The 15,798-nt window shown below is 36.4% G+C and overlaps 1 protein-coding gene across 2 annotated transcripts in view; it reads left to right on the plus strand.

Moving 5' to 3' along the window:
• The window catches only part of Mrps6 (mitochondrial ribosomal protein S6), a 73,033-nt gene that overhangs the window by 23,614 nt on the left and 33,621 nt on the right, over positions 1-15,798 (plus strand). The gene's annotated exons all lie outside the window — the stretch shown is intronic.

Below are 15,798 nucleotides of genomic sequence, written 5' to 3' on the forward strand. Positions count from 1 at the left end.
TCTTGAAGAAACATTTTCACTGCTTTTGTGTGCTGCTGGGTTATCATGATATATCAAGGGGAAATTTAATTCTGAGTTCATACTTCATTGATAATTTTTTTTTAATTTTTAATTTTTTCCTCAAAAGACTTAACTATCTGTACACAGTCTACATCTTTTTTGTTTGTGATCATATAAGGATGTTTCAATGCAAACCAGCCATCAGTACCAGTAAACTGAGTGCATGCTTGCCATTGGTAGATTATTTATAGGATGGATAGCATTTTTAAGAGATGCCATAAACAAGAACTTCTGGGTTTAGTAGTGTAGGATATTATAGGACTTGTGTAATTATAGGACCCTTATCTTGACATGGTTTACCCAGTTGCATCATCCATGGGTGGGAATCTGTTTTTCCTTAGGAAGAGTACTGATTGATGTTAGAGAAGAGGTTTGCAGAGGATGTAGCTCTGTGTCCTCAACACTGTACTTTTTCCCTCCCTGAAAAATAAGAAAGTTAATTGTATCTACTTTCTTTGACTTTCTTTAAACTGATACTTTTTAAATTGCATGATTTTTATTAAACTAGTACTCTTTAGGAAAATTACTTTTATAGGTACTTTCCTAGATTTTGAATCAAAACTTAGTCCTGATGTCTTTGAAATTTTTTAGTATATAAACTGATTTGTTTCTGGACTTGATTAGTCCAAAGTTGATTTCAGAAATTATCAGTTTAATGTCTTCCCATCATCAGGAGGCTTTTTGATGGACTGAGTCTGTAGGTGAAAAAGTAATTCATGTATAATAGCATGTATTTCTGAAGTGCTTAAGAGTGCCTTGTAGAATTTTTTTTCTCAATTTCATTCTTAAGGTTTATAACCTGGGGATCAAATAGATAGGGACCATCCTTTCCTTGTATGGAGGTTGAGGTTGTGACATATTCAAGGTTAGAAAACCTATTTCAGAAGAACAGAAATCTGGTCTCCAAATCTGGACAATGATTTGGTATCCATGGTTTGTGCTTTTTTTTTTTCTCAAAGTAAGTGAGAGCTCTTCCTTTGGGACAACCTTTTGGTATCAGGGAAAGTGATAGGATCTTGGGTTTTCCAAATTGGCATTAAGCTGTAGAAATTAACATTTTCTTTGACTCTGAACATACTGCTGTGGAACTCAGCAGTGAGAATTGACACATTGGCTGGGCAGCCTTCCTACCGCTTCTATTTACTTATAGATAAGTGAGTAGGAGGTATTTATGTAGATCCCACCCTTGATTTGATGTTAAGTCCTAATAGTTTGGAGTGTTTGAGCCCCCTACCCCTTTAATCTCTGCTGTTGTCTTGTATGATACATAAAATACATCATCTTGTGTCTTGGTGTATGTGTAGCAGTAGGTCAAGTTTAGAGTACTAATGTTTGTAAATAAAGAATGACTATTAGCGTATCCATTAGAATTGTTTACTCTTGCCAGTATAAACATCACTTTATTTAGACTGAAGTCCCTGAAGCTTGTCTTCCTCATTTCTTCCCAGTAATAGATAATGTGCTTGAATGAGTAGGTGAATTGCTGATGGCAGCTTTATTTCAGGGGTCTAATCTTCAGGCTATACTTCATTAGACTGATTGTTCCTGGGATATGATATATGAACTGTCTTAAGCTAGCAAAATGTTCCTGCTTTATTACTCAGTAAATGAGTCATAAAAGGTAACATTGATCTCTAAACATTATTGTGTATATTTTTATATTTGTTCAAGGTAAGTCTTAGAATTGACCAAGTGATATTATACTGACAAAACAGTAGCTAACCATTAAAGAGGTGAGGATACTTGTCTTCAAAGGTAGAGAAAAATACCACCAAATCAGCTGCAAAACGTTTCCCCAGCTCCTAAATTTCTATCTTCTCAGACAGTCTTTGTCTTCAGATCAGAAGCAGAAGATTTACTACAGAGGTTTACAAAAGGATAGTTTGCTTTTTTGTGGAACCTCTGGTTGCTCTGTTTCTTAGATTCTGTTCTGCCATCCCAAGAGTAAACAACTGAACCACTCTTATCTCTTGGCCATTCTTTCCTGAGGAGGTGATCACTTTTGCCTTTAGAAAGCAGTAGTAGTGGTGCTTTGACCCAAATTTAATAGATCTGCTCTGTGGGGCTTCCTTTCCATTTGGCCCAAAGGATCCATTGCCTTTTTGCATAGGGAGGCTGGCCAGAGTAATGTAGCCAGTAGCTCTTAAGAATGGCACCTCAAGCAATTAACAGGGACCCATCACTCTTTGAAACTTTTCATTTTAAGAGTTTGGTGGGAGGGTTACTCAGTCTAACCTGAAACTAAGCAGGGGGTTAAAAGTCTTGTCTGGAGAATTAGTCTTTGTTTCTTCATTAGCAGTCCATAGCTTTTTTCTCTTAAGGTGCATGAATCTTCTCTCTTTCAGTGTCATTTAATACAGTTATTCTCATTCTTTTCCACCAAATAAACAGGCTGTATTATTAGCCCTTAAAGTGTTAGGTCCTTCAACATTCCCACTTGGCAGTATTAGGCTTACTCATTTCCTTATGCTTTATACTCCCCTAACTCATTTTCATCTGAGGTGTGATGACTGGAAAGGGACCATATGGATATCTAGTAGTGACACCTCGCCATTCCCTAGGTTTTGAGTTGAGATATGTCCAAGGCCATTTCTCTTAAATTATGTAACTGCAGAGCTTTGTCAGGACAGAATTTTCCTGAGAAATCAAGAAAACTATTAAGTGGGATACTAAAAAGTACTAGGGTGATACAGGTGTGGACAGTTGGTAAAGGACAAACATTAGCTAAATTTATAGCCTTGGAGCCACATTAATTGAATTCTAGGGCTTGAAGCAACTTGCCTATCAGCTAGTTAAACCACTCCCCTTACAAATTGGGGTACCAGTGTATAAGATCTGACCTGCTAACTCCTGGTTTAATGTCGAGTAAAATACAAATTTATTAACACATTAGAGGTTAGAATGATATTTGATATTGATAATTTAAAAAATAGTTTAGGCTTCAGCATTCAAGATTTCTCATTAGCCAGGACTTCATAGGTTGACATTAGACCAAGCAGATTTTACAGTGGCATACATTACTGTGTGTTTATTTGTATCTCCCTACTATTCTGAGAGACTGGTCTTTTTATCTTCACATTGCTTCTTTAATTTTTTTCACCTTTCTTTCAACATTTAACCAAATATCTATTTTGTTCTTTGCTCAGCTTATTCACTTCCAAGCATACTGTCTTGGTGTATAATTACTGTCCTTTGCCCCAGTATTGAGAACTTAGGTCCAAATAATATTTAAACATAACTATTTATTAATGAAGTATTATTTCTTCATTAATTCATTAAATTTCTGCTAACTTAAGATGTTAATTCTTGAGACTAATTTTCTCAGATTTGTGTTGGTTGAATGATAAAAACATTAATAGTTCACTTTTATTCTCAAAACTCCATCTCAAAAATTAGAGAGCAATAGTGAAAATTCATGAGTCCCTTTGAAATGATGGTGGGGTCAGAATGCAGAGACAAGTGTAGTTTGCTTTAATGTCAAAAACAAATGGTGCTTGCAGTATATAAGGGTAAAATTTTGGAACTAGCATATCAAGAAACCCTTTGTACTGGCAGGTATGAGACTGGATTGTATAAGAAGTAATCTTTTGAATGTTAGACTTGGTTGACTTACAGTGTTGCAGACCCTTTTCCTCATTAAGGTCACTTCTTAATTTTTTTTTTTTTTTTTTTAATCATTTTGGTACCAGGGATTAAACCCAGGGGTGTTTAACCACTGAGCCAAATCCCTAGTCCTTTTTTTATATTTTATTTAGAGACAGCGTCTCTAAATAAAGAGTTGCTTAGGGCCTCGCCAAGTTGCTGAGGCTGGCTTTGAACTCGTGATTCTCCTACTTCAGCCTCCTTAGCTGCTGGGATTACAGGCATGTGCTTAATTTGGTATATTTTTGACTCTTAATAGAAGACTACTTGGACTTTTAGAAGAGAACTAGGCTAAGGTTCTAAGTCATAAGCTTTGTCAGCACTGAGTTCCACATCATTAACTTAGCTGTGTAAGTGTATTTTACTTAAACTTTTCAATTCTGGTAATAAGATTTTAAACTACTGATTCACCTTTAAAGAAATGTGAAATTGATGTCATTTGTGTTTCTCATCTCCTTTATAAAAGGTGGAATTTGGTTGGTTGTTTTGGGGTACCTCATTTATCTGGTAACCAACAACCATACCCATGGACAATCTTTTACCTAAAAATGAACAGAAAATGTCTGATATATTTGTATCATTACTAATCTCATGTACTTTACTTTTTAGTGGAGTATCATACATGATCTCTGACTGTTGAGTTAAACCTTAATTGAATTTGGTTATTTGGACTGGCAGCATATTTGAAGAGAGGCGTGCTGGAATAAAGTGAGCAACTTGAAGAGCAAATCAGGACAACATGAAGTGGTCCTGGATTTCTAGTATAGGAAAGTGGTTTTGCTGTCCTCAGAAAGGGAGAAAAACACTATGCCATAACTATAGCCTGTAGTAATGAAGCCCTCCCAAGCACTTCAAGACTGTTTACGTTAAGTGAACTCTGCCAATAATGGAAGTCACATCACAGTGATTTTTGACAGCAGCACAAGCTGACAGTTGATATCCATAACCTACTGGTATTTTGGTGAATTCACTCTATTCTTAGTGCTCCTGAATAAAGGAGTGTTTAGTTTTTATCAGTATGGCCTACACTTCTATAAGTGGGATGTTCTTAGCAGTTTACTTTTTTAGTGTGATAATTAGAAATTGAAATTAGGCCTGTTGCTATTATTGAAATCCCAGGTTGTCAAAGGCCAATACACATGGTATTTCATAGTAAACATAAACAACTTTTGAACTTGATGTGTTTGGATTAGTGCCTTCTGGTTATCATTATTGACTGTTAGTATGTACCTTTCCTTTTCTTATAGAAAAATTTTATTTGTTACTCCTCTTCAATTTTAGTATAACTAGTGAAGAATTAAAAAAAAAACGTATTTACATTATATGCAAACTTTTAGGTTCAAGGAAATAAGTTAGATTGATATTTGTGTTGCAGCTTAATGTTTCTTTATTTGCTTTTATATCCATAATTGGAAATTTAAAGTTACATAATTCTTACATTTTGGTTTTATCACTTATCCATTTAGGTTTGATAAGTAAATATGAGAACACGTGACAACAGTTCATATTCTATGATAGAGAAAAATTACTAAAAGTCCGTAGAAAGCACAAAATCATGTGAACACGTAATGTGTTTCTCCACACGTAGAAAGCACAAGACTGATAGTGTTCTCTTTAACCCACAAGTGCCAGTTGTGAACCCATCAAGTATTTGTTGTGGTGAGGACCACAATACTGATAGACCTGGACAATGAAGCATCTGTTACAGGTGGGTCCTAAGAGATAAGAAATTCAAAATCGTAATCTGGTTAAGTTTGTACTGCTTTGGAGGAGGGAGAGAATACAAATGTCAGGAGTACTGTGATTATATTTGGGTGTTACTAGCAAAATTGGGGTCTCTGGGTTCATTCCCATAATCTGAAACTAAAGAAATAGGGACACATTTTTTAAGGTTTTGGTGTGTAGAACAGGTAACAACCTTCTGGTTTGAGCTATAGAGCCACTGGAATTTTTAACATTTAGAGTAAATATTCTCTCTCATGAACAATGCTCTAAAACCTGGAGAAATTAACATTTTAGTAGGGCAAATACTATAGGTTTTGTTTAGGTTTGTGAGAGGTGAAGTGGCCTTTATTTTCTTCACAATCTTGACCATGCTCCATTTTAACCGAGGAGAATTTGATTCAAGAGTTCTGAGCATCAAACTAAGTCTCTTTTAAGACAGATATGAACTACTCTGCTTTTCACAATGGTACCCATAGTCTGAATGATTCTTTCACCTGTCCCATTGTCCTGCTCAAAACCAGACTAGAGGAAATCTGTGAATGTGTGCGTGAAAGATGAAATGATGTTCCACTTCACAGTTGCCTTTATTCTGCCCCTCACTTTATGCATCTCCCAATAGTACTGTTTACTAAGAATGAATAAATAGCTTTATCTTGAATTTTGCCCCTGTCAAGATACAACCCTCAGAATAGGAGTGACTGACTACCTTGTTCCTTCTCTGTTTTATGTATTTATCTTCTTAGAGAAAAACTTGTTTAGAATACAGCTGATACAGACTATTGTAACATGTTTTGGAAGAGTTAACCTGAACACTGGAGGGAGAGATTCCTCCCTGCAGCTAAAAGCCAGGCAGGTGTGTACCTACATTTCTTTAGAATGTAAAACCTTAGACTTGGGGGCTCTGAAGGGAAAGGAGTGCCAGAAGAGCAGGAAACTGGAAAAGTTCGAGGAACGTCCTTGGCTTAGCAGTATGTGATAATGCAAAGCAGTTATAACCTTTTAGTTCTGTAGAATGGGTATCCTGTACCTTTAAATTTAAAGTAGTTTGTAAAAACTTTATGAAAGAATGCTTTTGGAAATTCCTTTGACAGAAATATCTTTCATTTATAATTCCATGGAAGACTGCTTTAATTAGCCTAGGTGAAAAGTAGTCCTAGTGGTGTAAATATGTATAATTAGAATTGCCTAATTTCACTGTGAGATCTCAGACTTTTAAGTGGCAAACAGATCAACAAATCTTTTGCTCATGGACTTTTCTGTGGGGTTGTTAAAATGCAAAAGCTTTATTTTTTTTAATAATGACATATTACATTAATGTCAGATAATGGTATGGAATCTGTTCCCCTGCTTTCCCCTGCCATTATTGCTTCAGTTTATAGATTGCCAGCAGAGCTCCGAAATAGAGCAGGGGTTTGCCTGTTCTCTAATTGGACATCCCATGTTCTGTGTCCAGACCTGTGTTGGTGATCACAATATGAACTGTGTTAGGCTTCTCAGTGCTTTTTTTTTTCTTTTTGATAAGATGGATATCAAAAATAGTTGCTGTGCAAAAGTTAGTAGTCTTCTTCAAGAAGAAAACCAATTCCTTTTCTAATAATATCCTGTGAAATTGCTTCATTCATTCCTTTGTTTTTAAGCCAAATGTCAGCAGAGTACTGCTGCTTTTATCTAGTAATTTTGATATGTAAGTATTAATGCATTTTTAAAAGATGTATGCATTGAAAAATGTTTCTCCAGTGTCCTGCCTATTATGCTTCATTCACATTTTCTGTAAGAGACCTGGGGAGTGTGTATTGTGTACATGTATCATTTTAGTCAGGTATTGTAGATCAAATGTGATTATAAATGAAGTTGATGAACATTCATTTTGAGCGAGTCTTTTGATTGTAAACTTAATTTCCAATTTGCCTTTCATTGTTCACAGCTTTTTTTGTTTTAAAGTTTGGCTAATAGGGTCCATCCCATTGTGCAATGTTTTAGTTGCAAGCAGAAAATAGAATTTGGTATAAATCAGGTTACTTCCATATTGAAAGGAAAACAATTGAAACTGTAGATTTAAAATTGTTAACCATTCATGACAATTCTAACCTGACTATTCCACTGTATACAATCTGATTTTTTAAAATTGTAGACATATATGATCTTGGTTTAATGTGTTTTAAAAAGTGTTATTGTTTTAAAAATGAAAAAAAAATGAAGCAAATCTGCTAAAAGAGCTGTCAGTTTTCATTACTGACTTTGTAAAATACACTGTTCTTTGTGTACTGTGTGTTATTTTGCCAGCTGCTGCATTAGCCTTCAGAAGTATTTGGAAGATGAACTACATTTCTTGCAAAAGTACATTCCTTTCTGTGGTATTTTGTCCTGTAACTGAAGTATAGTAATTATTTTATGGAAATGTTAGCACTTCTGTACCAACTTTGAATAAAATGAAAAATTTACATTGTTTTTGACTGAGTATTTTCAGTGAACACTAAAATACCCTACCCCCCCTCCATTTACAATGCTGTATATCTCATGAGTTGAAGAGATTCTGACTCAATTTCTTATTTTCTTGGCTTGCGAGAGGTTTCCAGTGAGTTTACCCCCCATAGGCTATTGTCACTTTTAATCTTCGTAAACACTGACTTACAGGTATTGGTTGAGAATAGAATTACAGAATTACATGGATTAAGTGAAACGATTTTTCCACCTCTAGTTTTGAAATTTCAAGTTATAGGAAAGTTGGAAGAATTTAGGAAGCGCTTATCCAAATTCACCAGTAAATATTGCCACATTTGCTTTTCTATTCCTCAAATCTTATACATTTTTCAGAACTTTTTTTTAAAGCAACATTTTTTTTTTTTTTTTTATTAAGAAGTTGTAGATGGACTGCATGCCATTATATTCGCTTATTTTTCTATGCGGTGCTAAGGATTGAACCCAGTTCCTCACATGGCTAGGCAAGTGCTCTGCCACTGAGCTATAGCCCCCGCCCCTTTTCAGAACTTTTTTTTATGGCAAAGATAGTCTCAACTTTATTTACTATCTCTTGATCACATTACCCTGTTTTATTTCCTTCATGAACTTATCAATATCTGGATTTTTTTTTTTTTTTTTTGCTTTTCTTTTTTTTATTATTGTAAACAAATGGGATACATGTTGTTTCTCTGTTTGTACATGGCGTAAAGGCATACCATTTGTGTAATCATAAATTTACATAGGGTAATGTTGTTTGATTCATTCTGTTATTTTTCCCTTCCCCCCACCCCTCCCACCCCTCTATATAGTCCTTCCTTCCTCTATTCTTGCCCCCCCTCCCTTACCCCTCCCACCTCCCATTATGTGTCATCATTCGCTTATTAGAGAGGTCATTCGACCTTTTTTTTTTTTTTTTTGGAGATTGACTTATCTCACTTAGCATGATATTCTCCAATTTCATCCATTTGCCTGCAAATGCCATAATTTTATCATTCTTTATAGCTGAGTAATATTCCATTATATATATACCACAGTTTCTTTATCCTTTCATCAATTGAAGGACATCTACGTTGGTTCCATAGTCTGGCTATTGTGAATTGAGCAGCTATGAACATTGATGTGGCTGTATCTCTGTAGTATGCTGATTTTAAGTCCTTTGGGTATAGGCCAAGGATTAGGATAGCTGGGTAAAATGGTGGTTACATTCCAAGTTTTCTAAGGAATCTCCACACAGCTTTCTAGAGTGGCTGCACTAATTTGCATCCCAACCAGCAGTGTATGAGTGTACCTTTTTCCCCACATCCTTGCCAACACCTGTTGTTGCTTGTATTCTTGATGATCGCCATTCTAATTGGGGTGAGATGGAATCTTAGGGTGATTTTGATTTGCAGTTCTCTTATTACTAGAGATGTGGAACATTTTTTCATATGTTTGTTGATTGCTTGTAGATCTTCTGTGAAGTGTCTGTTCATTTCCTTAGCCCATTTGTCGATTGGGTTATTTGTATTCTTGGTGTAGACTTTTTTGAGTTCTTTATAGATTCTGGAGATTAGTGCTCCATCTGAAGGAACGCAGGGAACTTTGTGAAGTAGAGTTGCCCAATGGGACCCTTTTCAGAACTTTTGACTGAACCTTTGTGGACATAATTCTCCCCTTACCTCATAAAGGTTTGGGGTATATTATTTGAGACAAGGGAAGTTACTCATAATCATTATCAAAATCTGGAAGGCAATAGTGATTTTTAATCCAAAGGCTAGACTCTTCAGATATTTCTTGTTCCAGTATTGTTGAGTTAGGACTGCCTCCCTGCTGCTTTGGTGCTGGTATCCAACTGAGGCCCTTGCACAATTGTTTGTTAAGGACTCTTAGCACTGAACTTACATTTCCAGCCTGGGAACTTTGGGGAAAAAAAAAAAAGAAACTTTCAGAAACTAGTCCATGGCAGTTAGTTTTATGTCATTGTTTCCTTCAATCTAGACTAGTTCCTTGGCCTTTCATGATATTGGCTGATATTGATGTTTTTAAAGTGTATGGGCCAGGGATTGGGGCTGTAGCTCAGTGGCAGAGCACTTGCCTAGCATGTGTGAGGCATGGTTCAATCCTTAGCACCACATAAAAATAAACAGCCATGCTGTTCATCTACAATTACAAAAATAAATTTAAAAATTAGAATATTAGTGTATAGGCCAGTCACTTGTGAATATCTCTCCTTGATTTGGATTTATTTGATTCCTCACAATTAGATCAAGACTATACATTTGTGGCAGGAGTATAATGTAAATGATGATGTGTTCTCAAAACTTAACGTTGGGGACATGTGATGTCACGTCCCATTGTTCATATTAACTTTAATTGTATTAAGGTACTGTCAGTTTTCTCAGCTGTAAAGTGGGGAGATTATATGGGGCATTGTAAACAATTTATTCATCAAACTTGAACCCCCTAGTTTTAGTATGACTATATATTTCTTGCCTAAGTTATTACAGTGATGGTACAAAATGGCTATTTTTTCTTTGGTCATACTGAACTCAAGAGCTTCCCTTTTCCCTATGTACTTGTCAGTATGAATTCCTGGATTATTTTATTCAATAGGTTATAATACTTTACTGTCATTAATTTGCTCAAACTTTTCTACATTTAGCAAATGTGACTCCTTTCAGGGCAGTTTTATGTTCTTTGTGACATTTTTCCATCAGTGTTTTGAGTACTTATTTTCCAGCACAACAAGCAGTGAAGGCTCATCTTGTCTTTTCCTTGCCCCGGTCAGAGAGGCCTTTAGTGGCCTTTAGTAGGGAATGGTCTGGGTATGCTCACTGACACAGGGATGTCATGGCTGCTCTCTGTGTATGGAGTTATGAAGTTCTCATAAATGAGCTACTAATGACTACAGCTCTAGCCAGCACCAGTGGTTTCTTTTTAACTTTTCCTCATTCTGTGTTCATACTTTCTCCAATTATGGGAAAGCTGATAATATTAACACACTCTTTTTTTTCCCCCAAATTCTGTAACTCCTTAAATTATTTTCTTTTAGAATGTTTAATAATGTTTGACTGAATATGGAGTTCTAGACTGGAAAGCATTTTCAAAACACAGACTAGAAGCTAGAAAAATATTTGTAAACACAGGACCATATTTTTCTAGTTTCCAATCCTTATGTTTCGAATTTCATAATTACATGCCTTAATGAAAGTTTTGCTTTTGTTGTAATGAAAGTTTTCTTTTTGTTGTATCAGCCCTTAGTGGGCTCTTACAATATGGCAGTTCAATTCTGGGGTAATGGTTCTGTTTTCTCCTTTTAGGAACCACTTTAAATTCTTGGACCTCCTAGACTGGTACTTTCTGTTAAATCTTTTAATTTTCATTTCTTTTTGCTCTTTCTAGAGGAGTTTATAAACTATCTTTTTAATTTCTATCAGGTTTTAAATTTTAAGCTCCTTTGTTCCCTGAATCTTTGTTGCTTTTTGTTTAGTAGATGCTATATCTTGTATCTGAAGACACTGAGGTGTTTTCCTCCTCCATTATTTACTCCCAAGACAGTTGTTCAATTTGTGTTGGTTTTTGTACTAAGGGCTTTTCTCAGATGTGTGCTGATCTTGGTTGTCTGCTTATATTTAATAAGGTGAATTAGAAGTACTCTGAATGTGTTAGAAGAGCTTATTATCTTCCATGTTTGGCCTGGTGGTTTGTAGGGTCTTTCCCTGTCTTTAGACTGGGTCAGATTCTCCAAAGGAAGTTGTTGACGAGTTTTAAACTGAAGGGTAAAAATCCTTGCCCCCACCCCCATGAATCTGAGGGGAAAGAACAGAGGGGTCTCAGTAGTCACACTATGCTGTTTTCTTCCATAATCCCTTTTTGGTATAGCACTTCTGCTTTGTGGCTGTACAAGTGGCCTCCATTTCAGAGAATTAAAACTCCAAATATGCACCCAGGATCCCACTGCCCTCTCAACATTCAACCAACTCTTGAGTAGTTTAGTCCCACACTTAACTTCTGCTTTCAGAGGTGCTCAGATCAATTCCCAGATACTAAGAATTCTATGTTCTTGTATATATCGTTGATTGTTGGTTTTCACTGTTGCTTTTGATACACTTCTTTCTTCCTAAATGATACTTTTGCCCCTTTTTTTCCCTCTGTACCTTTTTTCTTGTAGGACTGTTTCTTAAAAATCCTGCACAATATATATGTATAGTGGGTTATTATGTTGTACACCTGGAATATATATATATATATTTTTTTTCACTTATACCTCAATAAATCTGAAAAATGATCTCTTTATGGTAGTTATGGTAGGTTTTCTAGAGGGGGCATAATTAGATGCTTGAGTTCAGTACTACAGCTTGTCTGGAAGTCCTGATGTCCACTCTTGAGTTAGCCTTTGAAAGGTGAAATTTCAGAGCTTATTGCCCCTTTCTGCCCTTCGCTGAAACAGCATATTGACTACCAGAAGTAAAGTTGGAGTTTTAAAGTTCTACTTTTCTCTTTAAGTGCAAAACTATGAAGACTATTTGCATATTAGAAAGGCCTTGGAAACTATATAATTGGTTTTTGTACAGTGCATGAATATCATCCCTGGGTACTCAATCCATAACAGATGTAGTGTAATGATTTTTATTTGTAGTCCTTAGGTTCTCTAAATTTACTGTGAACACTGAATGCTTGTCTGTTGGGCAAATACAGGGCCATATTCCTATGCACTCATTTTTATCACCTGATCCATCCTTAACCCATATTATGTGTGTTTCTGTTTAAAGGCAGCATTCGTAACATATATTGTTTATTCCATAGCATTGAGCTCAAGGCCAACAGCCCTGCAACACATGCTTGAATAAAGCTTACTTAACATGTTTTCTCCTGAAGCCACATCTCAGCCTTGTGCTTAGGAACACTAGACAGTACTTCAGCACTACAGTTGGGGGTATTGTGAATAGTGAAATCACCAACAGAAAGCACACAAATGCAAAAATCATGGCATTGCAAACATTGTGAAAAGGACATTTGTTTATAGTATTAGAGAAATGAACTAGAAAGCTGCCTTGCTTGTCCTCACCTGGGGCTGTGTGCAACAGATGGCATTCTGCATGTGTGCATGCATACAGTTGGCTGCAAAGGTGCTGGGAAATATGGATTTGGAGGTTACAAAGAAGTTCTAGTAGGCAAATGGGTAAATATGAATTCCACAGTAGTAATCAGTTGTAATTTTGAAGCTAGTGCAGGTAGTCATTACCCACAAGAAATAGAACTAATTATTAGCATTCCTGCCCAAGAACACTCATTTCCCCCTGACAGTTCTAATTTTAAGGAGTTTTCTTATTCACGCTTTCAATCCCAAGTTCTGCCTCAAAATAAATGTATTCCTTGTATTTAAAATCAGGTTTATTATTCTCCATTCCCTGGGATGTTACCTTGTTCATTTCCTGGTGTTGTAAACCAAATAACTGAAAAACTAATTTATACAAAGTAGAGACTGATTTAGCTCATGATTCAGGAGTCTGGGATGTCCAAGAGCATGGTGTCAGCATCTACCCCCTATCCCCAATCTAGTGAGGGCTTCCTTGCTACATCAGGACATGGTAGAGGACATCACATGGCAAGATGGAGCAAGGTAGCCAGAGACAGCTCTCTTACATACCAAAGCCACTCCTCTGGTAATCCATTCACCTCCCAGAGGCTCCCAAATATTAGCATGAATTATGGGGATTAAGTTTCTAACACATGCAGTTTGTGGGACACAAAACCATAGAGTGTAGCACAGGATATGGATCCTTTACCAGCTTGTCCTTTTTTTTTTTTTTTATTAACCCCTAAACAACTTTGAGGCAATTGGTCCTTTTTCACGTGCAGTCTCCAAGTTAAATTCAGTACTCCAGGTAGACGCTGCTAATGTTAGGCTGTGGTATCAAGAAATCAGTGCAACAAAATGAGGACTGCCATTCCCTTAGGTTTGCTTCCTTTTTAATTCCCATTTGAAATCTCATACCCTATATCAGGCCCCCCTGTTGGGTCCTGTAGTTGCCTGTTTCCAGAAGTTTTCATAACTTTTCAGAATCTGGTTTTATTACTGTAACATTCCCTATACATTCTAGGAGGTATTTAGTGAGTTTTTAATTTTGTCCCAAGGATTTTAGAAATTTATAAGCACCATTAAGTGTGTCTGACTGTACCTTTGTTTTTGTTTTTCACTTTGTTTATCCTTAGGTCCTTTACTTCACATCTGTTTTTGACTAATAGGATGTATATTAGCTTTATTATACATCTGTCATTTAAAAGAAACTTCCTCTTTGCAATTAAGATCTTGTATTTTATGAATTTATTTTGTATTTTCTTCCCTTTCATTTGGATTAAACAGTTACCAATTTACATATTTTAGTGTTTTGTTTTGGGGGTATTAAACCCACTGAGCCACATCCCCAGTTTTTTAAAATTTTTTAAAATTTTTTGAGACACGGTCTTGCTAAGTTGCTCAGGCTAACCTCAAATATGCCATCCTCCTGCCTCAGCCTCTGTTATTACAGGCATGCACCACTAGGCCCAGCTCATTTCTTAACTTTTGCACTTGAAATTTTCATCAAACATTTTTTGAACATGTACTGTGTTCCAGGATCTTGGCATTTCTGTCACCTTGTAAAGATGTATAAGACCTTGAGGAGTTTTGTTTAGGAAACAGTATAGATTCTATAAATTACATTTGCAAGATCTGTATAGAATGAGAGAGATAGCCAGGGGATTACAGGTACTTCTATGAAGTAGGTGAATTTCAGTGAATGCTTTTATTCCTATAACTAGTGCTTTTATATCCTTCCTCTTCCCTGCTCTTCAGAGTACAGCAATCAGTTAAAGGCCCTCTTCCCACCACTTGAATTTAATATCGCTGCAGTGGCCTAGTTGGTGGACCCACTTTGGGTCTGTTGTTCAGCATGGCATGCCAGTCTGACTCTTGCCCAAACCTGTATTTCTGATTCTGTCAATGCATATTTTAAAAGCTCTTAACCCAGTCATTTAACTGATGTTTTTATTAAGCCTTAACCTGGCATTTAGAAGATTCACAGAACCTCAAAAGAATTTACTTATAAACCATTTATTTTCACTGTCCAAATCTCTGGTTGATTCTTAACCTCCCCTGGCATCCCTTTTGAATGAAAGGATTCAGTACTGTTCCTTCAAGCACCTCTTGTGAAGAGGCTGAAATCCAAGGTGAAGGAAGGAGACTGGAATGTGCATGAAGGAGAGCAATCAATAAGAAAGATAGCTCAGTAATGTCTACCTGACAATTCCTACTCTGCTGTCCAACTCACAAGCTTGGCATTTCATTTACTTGCTGCCATAGTAACCAGGTCTCCTGCCAGTCTTCCCTTTTCTCAACTTCTTTTATTCATCTGTAAGTACTTCTGGAAGGCAGGTGAGAAAGATAGAAATGAACCCTGTAAGAGGGTTGTGGACTCTAGAATGTCCTCAGAACAGCAAGCATGAGTGCCTTAATTTGGCATTGTTTCCAGCAATGAAGTGGTATTTACAACCAGTAGTCACCCATTGAGTTTGCCATTTCTCCACTTCACTTTCAGGGAGAACTACAGTATTGCTTTGAGAAAAAATGAGCCTTCACATTCCTTAACTTAGAGTTGTAAAAGATCATTGCTTAAAATCCTTTACGAATTTTAGTTCAGCCAGAGTCATACTCTTTGGAGTGATGAAAAGCCAGCCAGCTCCTATTAAGATTGTAATTCTAATGTTTATTTGCACCTGGGGAACTTTAACAAGTCTTTCTTTTGAGGGTGGGTACTCAACCACTGAGCCACATCCTCAGCCCAATTATTTGAGGGGGGAGGGTACCAGGAATTGAACTCAGGGGCACTCAACCAGTGAGCCACATCTCCAACCCTGTTTTGTATTTTATTTAGAGACAGGTTCTCACTG

This window comes from Sciurus carolinensis, chromosome 9, assembly GCF_902686445.1.
Source record: "Sciurus carolinensis chromosome 9, mSciCar1.2, whole genome shotgun sequence".
Classification (NCBI taxonomy): Eukaryota; Metazoa; Chordata; class Mammalia; order Rodentia; family Sciuridae; genus Sciurus; species Sciurus carolinensis.